Raw genomic sequence first — 10,502 nt, 5'->3', positions numbered from 1 at the left:
ATTCCAGGGCAGTGCCTCCTGCTGCGAGAACCATAGGTTCTCCGACAGGAGCTGCTGCAGGGACACACCTGGAGTCAGCCTCGCTAACTCCGGGTTAACCTGTTTCGGCAGTATCGGGTCTTCCGAAGGCACTAGAATCGCCTCTGCCGCTGTAGAGGAGGAGGAAGCAGCTTAGAAGACCGTCCGGACTTTAGCGAGTCCTCCCGTCCTGAGACGAGATTCTCCACCTGATCCAGGACCGAGTCTGCAAGCTCAGATCGCGGTAACCCCACCATCATTTTGGGTTCCCTCTTGGGACCCCAAAATGATTCGAGCCGGGACGTGGGCTTCTGCCGGTTGGTAGCGGCGATCCTTCCGCGAGGTCATTATGCAGACGCATCAGCTTAATGACCTCCGCCAAAGTTCCTCTGTATCTCGGGAGTTTACAGCGTCTTGTGGAGTAGGACCGTCCAGTCCCCTCCAGCAAGAGCATATCCCGCGATACTCCTCCTTCAGAAGGAGGAACGCGACAGACCCCTGACGGTCGCCCTCCAACTACTTGCGCGTACGTTCTGGTCGGTCCTAAAACCGTGCCTGAGCCGTACGGCGTCATAGCTGGGTCACGAGCGGCGCACCTCTCGTGATCGCTCCTCGGTACCTCGCTCCTCCCGGTATAGCCCGAGGAGGTTGAAGGTACGGGAGAGGCAGACCTGACGCTCCCCCCTCTGCTCGCTGGCAGGACCAGCGTGCGTGGAGGGCTGCTGCTGATCGTCAACCCGCGGTGACGGTCGAGCAGCAGGCCTAGCCTTGCCGCTCGCCGGGGCGATTGGCTCGGCTGAGAACGTCGAGAAACGATCTCTAGCGTCAGGCGAGCTGCCGCTGGTCACCGTTTCCGCCCGGAGGTCCATCGGGAGCGGCGGACGGGTGACCTGCTAGGCTCTCTGTCGCGTCGAGACCGGCCAGCGTCCTCTCGGCGCGTCAAGCCGCTGGTACCGGCCGTGGCTGGTACCGGCGGCCGGGGGGACTCCTTCCTCGCCTCAACCCGTGGCCGGTCAGCGACCGTCACGTCAGCCCGAGCAGCCAGTTGATCGCTGCGAGAGCGTCCACTGGCCTGGCAAGAGTCGTGTGCACGACTCTCGCCAGTCTTCTGCTCCGCGCCGCCGTCTTGACGGCGAGCGAGCGGGCGGGCTCAAACTTTGGCTGGACGGTCTTCTTTGGAAGAGCGTCCACTCGGTGCTTCTCGCGAACGAGAAGCGGCCGAGACGGAACCTGGTTTAGCGGCAGAACCGCTAGCACCAGGTGAGGACGCACCAGCCGAGGCTGGTGCACCCTCTGGTCCCGTCGACTTCTTCTTTTGCAGAAGAAGCGACGGGCCCCGTTCCCGAAGAAACAGGAGGACCAGCAGAAGAGCTCCCCAGCTCGCCTGAGCGAGCCGGCCCTTAGAAGATCCCGAAGGAGTCTTCTTAGGGGGGATGGAGGCAACCTTCTTCTTCTTCGGCTGTTTAGCCTTAGAAGTCGAAGGGGGGAAGGAGAGGCAGCAGACGACGAAGAGACGACGAAGACGACGACGACACTTCCTTCCTCTTCCTCCTTCTTCTTCGCCAGGCTCCGCAGGACAGACGTCAGGTCTTCCAAATCCAGGAGGGAGCCGGGGGGCAGTTGCCGAAGCAACAGGGCCCGACTGCACCTGTCCGGAAAGACCTGAGACTGTGACAGCACCACCAACAGCAGGAACAACAGGAACAGGTCCGGGAACAGCAGGAACGGCAGGAACATCGAAAGTGAATGAGCAGCAGGCCCTGATCTGAAAAGGAATGAGCGGCTGGGACGGCAGGTACCACAGGAGAGCAGGCGTCCTGTCGGCAGCTACCGTCATCCTCGGCACTGGCGGCAGGTCCAGGGGGGTACTCTTTTGGGCAGCGGAAGTCCGGGGTCGGCAATACAAAGAATCCAGGTGGTGGTGGCACCGTCCTCTTTGGCACGGCAGGAATGGGTTTTTGGATCGCAGCCGTGGGTGTCACCGACATGATATGTGGTGTATACACCAGATGCGGTGGCATCTCATATGCTGGTGTCGAGATTGTTGTTGTTGTAGTGGTCACCGCACCATGAGTGACCACTGCCGACCCCGCCAACCGCTGAATCAACCCCTGTATGCTCGGCACTCCTGCAGTCCCAGCGACTCCCACACCTGTCCCAGGTCGTCCTTCGCTGATGGCACACCTGCGGAAGCAACAGTCGGGTTAGTTAGAGGGGTTTCCTCACGCCTGGGGGGAGAAGAACCCCCCCCAGAGCGGACGGAAGACCCCGAGTACAACTGGACGTCCGGGTAGCGGGCGCCCTCATCCACACTCGACGGATCGAGAGAGGAGAAGGACTCCGCTACCCCCCCCGCAGGGGAAGGCGCGAAACATGGGGGCTGGCCGGGGGGCAGGAAAGAGGACGAAGTGTCCGTTACCAAAGGAGTCACTGGACTTTCCGATGACTTCTTGGGCGGCTAAGTCTCTTCCTGCCCTCGTACAGCACCCACTGCGCCTCGGACCAATTCATACATATTACACAGGGCTCGTTGCGGGAGCACTCTCGCCCCCGACAACAAGTACAAACCTCGTGAGGATCTACATCGACAAACGATCTAAATCCCCCACATCTACGCCCCTCCAGCCCGGGACACACTCTACGGGCGACCGGGGGGCGTGGTGATATCTCCATTTCTTCTTCACTCATTGCAATGATCAACAAAAGAAATGCAAAAGTACTTACAATCACTCTGATTTATACAGAAAGGAGGGCAAATACTCAAACTCAAAGGCAAACGACAAAGCGGGCAGAGCGATGACGAGCACGTCCTTCCCACACACGGCCGAAAGCAAAAGTGATTTGTTTACCTCCGCGCGACGATCGGACAAGCAGTTAACTACCGTTCTCCCCTTGTTCGAAGCTTACGACCGTTTCCAGCTGCCGCTAGCTACTTCCTATTGTTAAAGGACCGAGGGTTTGTATTACGTATCGGAACAAACACATACAACAAGTTAGGTTGGCACTTAGTATACGGAAAGCATTCGGTCTCGAGAAGAACAGAACTCGGCTGTACCATAAGAAACTCTGTGGCCTACATACCACCAACTTAGTCTAAGCTAATGTGCTAATGGTCATCACGGTTCAGTTGTGAAACCCACATCATCATAACTACAGCACCTAAACTAAGTAATGAGACTCTGAAAAGCCGCAGAAGGTATTTTGGGCTCTGTTTGGCTAGTTGGGTAGGTAGTGGAAACCAGAAATTTTCTTTTCCCACAAGAAGGGGCTACCTATCTCTCTTCCCCTACTCTGAAATCAAAGTCATAGACCTTCCAAAACGATGAATTACTGCGCATATCCTTTCCCTTAATCTTTCCACGTAAAATTCTGAAATACTTACCGACATAAAACATTTTCTGGCCCAGAGACGGATCCTCCCGGTCCAGTATTCCGGGACCCTTCAAGTTCGGCCATAATGTAAACAAGACAAGAAGAATGGTTGCTTGAGTCAGAGAATTTTAGTATTGCTCCTTTCAACGCTGATGTAAGTAATGTTTCTTTCTTAGGACGTCACGAAGTAAGTAATTATAGATTTTTTTTTATAAAAGGCAAAATTGTCATGCCTCGAAAAAAACATTAATTTATTCACTGGAATAGCGTTGTGTGCTTATTAATCTTTATTGGCATTTCCCTTTACCTCGTCTTACTTATTCCTAATATAAACATAATACCTATTCTTTGAAAGCTTGAATTTTAAGTCAATGTCCCCTGGGGACTTCTTCCATATATACATATCCACAGGTGAAAAATAGTAGACAAGGTGTAGGTCCTGACCGGTTTTGGCTTTATTTTCAAGCCATTGACAAAGGACTGATACATAGTATTAGAATTCACAAGTATATACTACAGAGACAGTACTGACGAACATACACACAACCATTTGAGACTGCAGATCCAACCACAGGCAGGTGTCAAGGTAGGAGTGGCTTTCAAAAATCATTTGGCTAAAATTTACAATAAATTCCCAAGGGATACTACCGATTAGGGTACCCAACAGATAACCAGTCCACACCTGACAGGTGTCAGGGACATCTCATTACTACTACTGCCCCCTTACTGTTTTACATATAATAATCCTAGTTCCGTACATTTCTAATGCCTACCTTAAAATTTAAACAGTTTACAAATTCTTTTGATGATATTTTTCACCTGTGGATATGATGTGATAAACGAATCACGTGCTAAAGTGATTATAATCATACATATATATATATGTATATATATATATATATATATATATATATATATAAACACACACATATATATATATATAGAAAGGCAGTCCCCGGGTTACACGGTCTCGGCTTACGACACTTTTCAATTATATTCATCAGACCATTATTTCCAGGGTTACGACGCATGTTCCAGGGTTACACGTATGCTCCAGGGTTACGACGCCTACAATGCTCATCTGGCAAATGAAATATGGCATCAAAAATGCAAAATAATCATATTTGAAGGTTTTTTTTATGAAAAATGCCATAAGAATGGCAGTTTACATAGTTTTCAATGCACCCAAAGTAAGGTTTTCTTTTTTAGGATTTTTGATGATGTTCCGACTTACAAAACGATTTTCAGCTTACGATACATCTCAAGAACGGAACCCCGCCGTAACCCAGGGACTGCCTGTATATATATATATATATATATATATATATGATATATATATATATATACTATATATAGATAATATATATATATATATATATATGCATAAGTATATAAATATATATATGTATATATATATGCATATATATAAATATATATATATTATATATAGTATATATATATATATATATATATATGTATTATATATATATATATATATATATATCTATATATATCTATATGTATAGTCATTCTTTAATAATTGCGGCTACTTGGAAAACCTATCTTAGCTGAAAAAATAGACAAGGATGAGACTCACTACTTACATTAAAATGAATTGTCTGATTAAAAGCTTCAGTACAACATAAAATAAAACGAACATCACATACAAACTAACAATTAAAAATTAGAAAAAAAGAAAAACTAAAAACAAAACGCAAGTCATACAAAAACAGAAATAAAAATAAAAATAATATGAAAGGTAAACAAACTACACTCAAAATTAAAATGGCTAACGACCCACTTTGTGTACCTACTATGAAACTATATGATAGCTAGTTGAATACCGGGCGAGTTGAACAACAACTCGTCCGGTATTCAACCAGCTATCATATAGTTTTCATAGTAGGTACACAAAGTGGGTCGTTAGCCAATTTAATTTTGAGTGTAGTGTTTACCTTTCATAATATAATTTTTTTATTTTTATTTCTGTTTTTGTATGACTTGCGTTTTGTTTTAGTTTTTTTCGTAATTTTTAATTTTTAGTTTGTATGTGATGTTTTGTTTTATTTTATGTTTTTTACTGAAGCTTTTAATCAGACAATTCCTTTTAATGGAATTATTTTTAGTGATTTCTCATCCGTTGTCATTTTTCAGCCTAAAGATGAGTTTTAAACCTCGAAAGCTCGTAATATTAAAGAATGTTCTTCCTAGTCTTGGCACTATTATTTCATCATCAAGCTATATATATATATATATATATATATATATATATATATATATATATTATATATAAACATATATATATATATATATACATATCATATATATATATATATATTATATATATATATAGATATATATATATAATAATAATAAAAGAACCCATAAAAGCGCCAAAGTATAGAGAGAAAATACTAAGTTTCAGAGACTGCTGTCTCTCTTTTCATCTACCTGAAGAGAGAGACAACAGTCTCTGAAATTTAGTATTTTCTCTCTATAGGTTTTGGTGTTTGATGGGCTCCTTTTATTAGATGGAATTCTGTTGTAATGGAACATTTTTACCATATACTATATATATATATATATAGTATATATCATATATATATATATATATATGTGTGTGTGTGTGTGTGTGTGTGTGTGTGTGTGTGTGTATGTGTGTAAGTGTGTGTACATATAAGTACAGAATTTGCATATACTTAGTCGTCATTAGCATATTGTCTAATAAATAACCTTTATAGGAAATATAAGCCATAAAATATTTATTTTTGCATTAGCTTTATTTATGCACACTTATACAAACACACAAATATATATGTGTGCATATTCTTAGGGAGATGTATATTTTGATATTATTTTAGGGGACCTGAATGATGTTTCTTTTTGATAATCAACAGAACAACCATTGCTAAATTAATGACGATGGAAACAAACAAACGGATTAACCAACTTCTGAAACCATTGCCTATCGAGCAGCTTCAAGGAATGGTCAAGCGTGAGAACCGGTCCAGAAGACGCAATAATGTGACAATATACAGCTAAATCTGGTTTGAGGTGATGTCATGGCCAGAGCAGATGCTCACAACTCCAGATTACAAACTCCATCATCATAAATGATAAATCAGGTGAAGAGGAGCGCTGGTGTTACCGCTGTGGCTCGTAACAGAATACCCTCTGGACGTCTTTTCCTTCTCAAAGCAAAGTTCCATTGGATTGCAAAGGGCCTGTGCATTTGGTGTTAAAAGGTCTTTGCCATTTGATGTAAAAGATGCTTCGCTATTGGATGTCAAAATAGCTGTGTCATTAGGTGTCCTAAGGCCTGTGTCCTTTTGCACAAAGGGGCTGCACCACTGGTCAAAGGGTCTGTGCCACTGGGTGTTGAAAAGTCACTCCCACTGAATGACAAAGGGACTGAGCCACTGGTTGATAAAAGAATTGTGATTTTGGTGTCAAAGGACTGTGCCTTTAGGTAACACAGGATCTGCAACAATGATCGAAGGGGCGGTGCCATATTTGGAGTCAAAGAGGTTGCAGCGTTGGATTTTGAAGAACCTGTGATATTGGATGGAAATGTCAAAGGGTGTTCACCATTGGTCAAAGACGCTATGTCATTGTGTGTCGAAAGGGGTATGCCATTGGCTTTCAAAGGCTCTAATTAGAATGTCAAGGGGACTTTGCCATTGGATGTAGAAGGAGCTGTCGTTGAGTATCGACGGGCTTGTGCCACCCTGGATTTCGAAGGGTCGATGCCCAATGTATGACATGGAGCAGTGGCATTATAGATGTAAAAGAATCTGTATCATTCAGTATCAAATAAGCTTTACCAAAGTGCTTGTTCCACTGGGTGTCAAAGGTGCTGTGCCATTGGATGGCAAATGGACTATTCCCTTAAGTGTTACAGGGGCTCTAAACTTGGCTGCCAAAGCTGTTATGCCATTGGATGGCAGACGGGCTTTGCCATTGGATATAGAAGGTAATGTATCATTGGACAGGAAAGTTACTGTGCTATTGGGTATCAAATGTTCTGTATCATTGTTTGGCAAAGTGTCTGTTCCTTTGGTTATCCATGATTATCCATTGGATGTAAAAGGTTCATTGCCATTAAATTGCAAGTTTGCTTTGCCACTTAGTGTCAAAGGTGATATACTGGGTGCAAAGTGTCCTTGCCGTATGGTGTCAAAGGTGGTTTACCATTGGGTGTCAGAGGCATTGTGCCATTAAAGGGATATCAAAGTGGTTTTGCCATAGTGTCGAAGGTTCTTTTCTAATGATTTGAGAAAGACCTGTTCCGTACAAGGCAAAGGTGCTGTGCCATTGTTTGGCACAAATGCTGTGCCATTCGATGGTAAACGGGTTATGCAATTGAATGGCAAATGAACTGTCAGTAAAATCAAGATGTACCTTTAGTTCTGAGAGGAATCATCTCATCTTTGTTTCTGACGCAGCTAGGAAATAAGCTACACAAGCCGATTTATTCATATAATCTGAATTAATATAACTTATGGTTACTATGATATGAAGCCCATTGCAAAACTGAAAGAAGAGACGCCAGTGCAGGACTCAAGCATGGCGTTCTTTGACAAATTTGGTAAGAATCGCCTTCAGTGTGATTGTATTAAAAGAAAGAACTTCATATAAGAATTGATCCAGAAATATAAGTTTTTGTAAGAACATAAATACGGTAAATTTGTTGAAATGCATTATAGTAGATCCTGATCTCCAGAATCCAAGAACTCAAGTTAACCAATACACAGTAGCCTACAATAATCGGAGATCTTTTGTGCTACATTTAATGTCAATTTTTAATATCGTTCTGCAAACCGTAATAGGTATGATTCAGATTTACAGAAACAGAGATGAAAAATCACTGTCTCATGCATGAAAAAAACATACAAAATTGAACGTATCACTGAAATTTGAGGTGCCGTTGAAAAGGACAATAAGTTGACGGAAGTACGCTCCCCAATTTGGCGCCAAGCATCAATGGCAATTATCAGCTGATTTTGTTGATTTTTTGATGGTCGTTGGTGAGAGTGGGTGACGCGAAAAGAATTGAGGAGTTTTTGTTTTTCGACTTTTATTTCAACTGCATTTCAAGATGGACGAGTACCCTGATCCAGATGACATGTTTGAGATGATGCATCAAGAGGAACTGGAGGCCATGAGAGAGATGGAAGGTAAGTTCCCGCGCCCTAGCTACCTAGCCCTAAATACCTATTCCTCCATTTACCTAGCTACTACTATACTCTGTTTTTTTCCATCTGTCCATCCGCCTGTGGTGCTTTTGTATGGTAACACTGCGTCCCGAGATTTAGACAGTTAGCTACATTCAGCTTACATTCAACGATTATAATGATATCCTATTTTGAATACCTATTAGGCTAACGGTGTAATTTGCATACAGTAAATTATTAAAACACTTTTCAGTTGCAAATGTACACCCAGATAAACTTACACATAGCGTAACTATCTAAAGCCCGGGACGCAGTGTTACCAAACAAAAACACCACAGGCGGATGGACAGATGAAAAAAAAACAGAGTATAGTAGCTAGGTACCTAGCCTAGTAGCTACCTATACCTACGTAGGGTAGAATATCACAGCAGGCCAAGCAGGCCACCAACAATCAACGCTAGCCACCCTCCGAAAAAGTACATTATAACGCGTCCTGACACCCGAGATGGGCATCAGTCGCGGACTTGTTGTTGTGAGAAACTGAGCTAAAGACCTCTACTCTCCTTTCGAAGTAAGTATTTTCTCCAAAGTTAGAAATTAAGGCCAAATTAAGATTTAAACAGAGGGTACTGAAAATGGCGCCCACGGCAGTGGAAATCCACCAAAACGCTTTAGAAAATTTTTAAACTCCACTTACAACTAAAAATGTTTCGAAGATTGACGCCATCTCGATGTTTACGGAGTCGCTTGTGTCAACAAACTTTCCATTTCCTGTGATAAATCCGCACACCACTTGTACCCACAGACGCTGGAGCACTTTTATCACAACAATCGAAACACGATTTCTCACCAACAACAAGCCAGGAGTAAACAGCTGTTTTGGTAGAAGATGACGAGAAGCGTGCTCTTAGCTAATTTTTAAATAAGTAGTAAAACATCAATATTTTACATATTTATGATGATTAATTTGAAAATATTCGTTATTGAAAAAGTAACTCGACTCTGACTCAAATTTAAGTAATTATTTTTCTGAATTAGAACGTTCTTTTAAGTTCTGTATTATGACGTCACAACATCTTGATTTTCGTACCTATTGTAAATAATTGCTATACTCAACTGTCATTGCAGAACAGTTTACCAGTTATTCATGCAGATTGTTATCAGCTATACATGTAATTGTTATAATCGTAATGCGCATATATATCTTTATTATTTACTTTTGGATATATGAAGATGTTTTACTGCTGGATTATCGCCGTAGTGTGACGCAATCGTTTTTTCGGGGGTCCATGGGCCTCTGTCTGTTTTCGCACCATAAGAAATTATGGGGCCGAATTTGCAATGACCAGAAAGTCGTTAAAAGAGGAAAGTTAGCATTGAGGGGCATATGTTTGACTGAGAAAAATACAAATTTATTCAATAGCTAGCTTGTAAAAAATACTTGGTTATAAAAACTTGATTGACAACTAAGCAGCATGTCTACTATGGGTTTCAGAGACAGTGCAAGCACGTTTTTGGGCAATACCTATTTCTGTAACGAACACTCGTAACAGAACGAGATTTTGCTATAGTGCATTACACCCAGTGCCAGTAATTTATAAGGGTATCGTGAATCACTAATCGTAAAGAATAGCGACACTTGTCCTTGTACCAAGAGACAAAAACTCCATTATGCAGAAATGGATACGAACACGTGTATAAAGCTCCACCTACCCTCTCCCCACCCACCCACCCCCCCCTCCACCGCAATCCCTTTTCTTCTTCGTTCCTCCAGCCTTCCTTCTCTCTCTCTCTCTCTCTCTCTCTCTCTCTGTTGCATTCGGTATGTGTTGACCCTCCAAACTGGGTATAAAGACTACACACAAAACGTTGAAATTGGTGAAATTAGGCTATGTATTGGAAGTATATATACATAAATATTAAAGTAATTTTATCATT

General features: G+C 42.8%; 1 long non-coding RNA gene across 1 annotated transcript in view; it reads left to right on the top strand.

Annotated features, from left to right (window-relative positions):
* The first annotated feature begins 8,058 nt into the window (after window positions 1–8,058).
* Window positions 8,059–10,502, top strand: part of LOC135217231 (uncharacterized) — a 34,201-nt gene continuing 31,757 nt past the window's right edge. Inside the window, exon 1 of the long non-coding RNA XR_010315087.1 lies at window positions 8,059–8,567. This is a non-coding gene — a long non-coding RNA (uncharacterized LOC135217231). The remainder of the gene's footprint in view (window positions 8,568–10,502) is intronic.

This window comes from Macrobrachium nipponense, chromosome 7 (genome assembly GCF_015104395.2).
Source record: "Macrobrachium nipponense isolate FS-2020 chromosome 7, ASM1510439v2, whole genome shotgun sequence".
In the NCBI taxonomy this organism is placed as follows: domain Eukaryota; kingdom Metazoa; phylum Arthropoda; class Malacostraca; order Decapoda; family Palaemonidae; genus Macrobrachium; species Macrobrachium nipponense.
Note: the sequence above shows the minus strand (reverse complement) of the source record. Positions and strands in the feature narration are given on the sequence as shown.